Source organism: Trypanosoma theileri, assembly GCF_002087225.1.
Source record: "Trypanosoma theileri isolate Edinburgh chromosome Unknown TM35_Tth_19_V1, whole genome shotgun sequence".
Classification (NCBI taxonomy): Eukaryota; Euglenozoa; class Kinetoplastea; order Trypanosomatida; family Trypanosomatidae; genus Trypanosoma; species Trypanosoma theileri.
Window position 1 is genome coordinate 14,979 of NW_021639861.1, and position 1,833 is coordinate 16,811.

The window sequence follows — 1,833 nt, forward strand, 5'->3', positions numbered from 1 at the left end:
AAAAAAAAAAAAAAAAAAAAAAACGAAGCAAAAGCAATGTAAACAGGGTTTTGCCGTACCGCACCCAGGGGTAAAAGAAAAAAAAACTAGCAAGAAGAATCGACAGAATGAAACATATAAAAAACATACATACATACATACCTACATAAAAATAAATATAAGGGCAAATATAAAGACATATAGAAAACCCAAAAATAGAAAAAATGGCTCTGTATTCAAAGGAGAGAAAAACAAAATACTTGTAAGATGTTTCTTCCCCATATATGTACCTCTACAACATATCTCATATTGAGCGTGTTGGGGCAAACGTTTAAAAACACAGGTGGGAAACGAAATGACTACTTGAAGATGCGTACAGTCTTGCAGAGTCGAAAAACTTTTCCGTTGTATATTTTTATTTTCTATAACAAATATTTGAAATTGTAAAAAGTAGAAAAACACCTCTGTATACTATTATTAAAATCGAGTTGGGATTCATTCTGTTGTTTCTCTTTCTTCCCTATCATTTCTACCCAAAATACCCTCACTGCATATTGTTTCTGCAAAAGGGACTGCCCAACTGCGAGTCTCGGAGGTTCACGCATAACACTCAAAATAATAAAAAAAAAAAAAANATATATATATATATATATATATCGGTCAAAAACAAAAAAAAAAATTTTCTTTCTTAGTTCCTGCGCGTGTAGGGCATAATAAACAAAGACCCTCCGTTAGGGATAAGCAAAGACGGAGTATCGAAGAAATATACCGAATTCCGTTTCTGAGTAGCAAACACATGGGGTCAGCAACAACTATGACGCATGTCAAGACAGAAAAAAGACGTATGACGAGCGCACATTCATTTCTCCTTTCCATCTCAATCATAACATCAAGACAAAAAGAAACAACAGAGACAATCACACAAAGAAAAAAAAAAAGTCTACCCACACGCGCGCATTGCACTTTCACAATATATGATGCAATTTCCAAGTAAGGGTGTGTTAATAATTATTATAACAAAAAAAAAAAAAAAAAAACGCAATCAGAGATATTTTTTTTCTTTTCTTTCAGTTTTCATTGATAGCAACCATAGTGTAAAACAACAAAGAAGAACTGTTATAATAAATAAAACCAAATATTTTATACCAACCACTTTTCCCTTTCTTCACTCTGCACATAATCACAGAGAAATATATATACGCATACATATATAAAACAGGAAAGCAATAAAAACACTCCCTCCAAACACAGAATCAAAGATATATATATATATATATATATNAGAAAAAAGGATATAAAACAGATAAAAAAAAAGGTAATTAATAATAATAATAATAATAAATAAACAATACAGCATATAAATATAAATATATATATATACGCTCAATCATATATGTATATACATATATATATATTATTTATTTATTTATTTGCTTTGTACGCCATGTATAGAGGCGGAATGGATATGAATGCAGGATTTTCAATCTACATAATACAGAGAGAGAGAGAGGGAGATTAAGACGAAACATCTCAAAAACACCTTGTAAAAATGATGAATATTATCTTCTGTTAATCATGTTGATTTTCTTACCTCTGTACTATTTCCTCCCTTTTTAACATTCTTTTCGGTTTTTTTTTTTTCTTAGTTCTGTTCCTTCAAAGACAAACAAATGGAACAACCATTTCTTTTTTCTTCTATCGCTTGTCTTTCTTGAACACGGTCTTCAAAAGACAAAATTGGCAAAAAAAAAAACCTTTCGCTTAACAATGATGAAATGTGTTGGGAAGAGCAATCCAAGCAAAATGACAAACAAACACTCAACCACAAAACAAAAAAAAAAAAAAAAAAAAAAA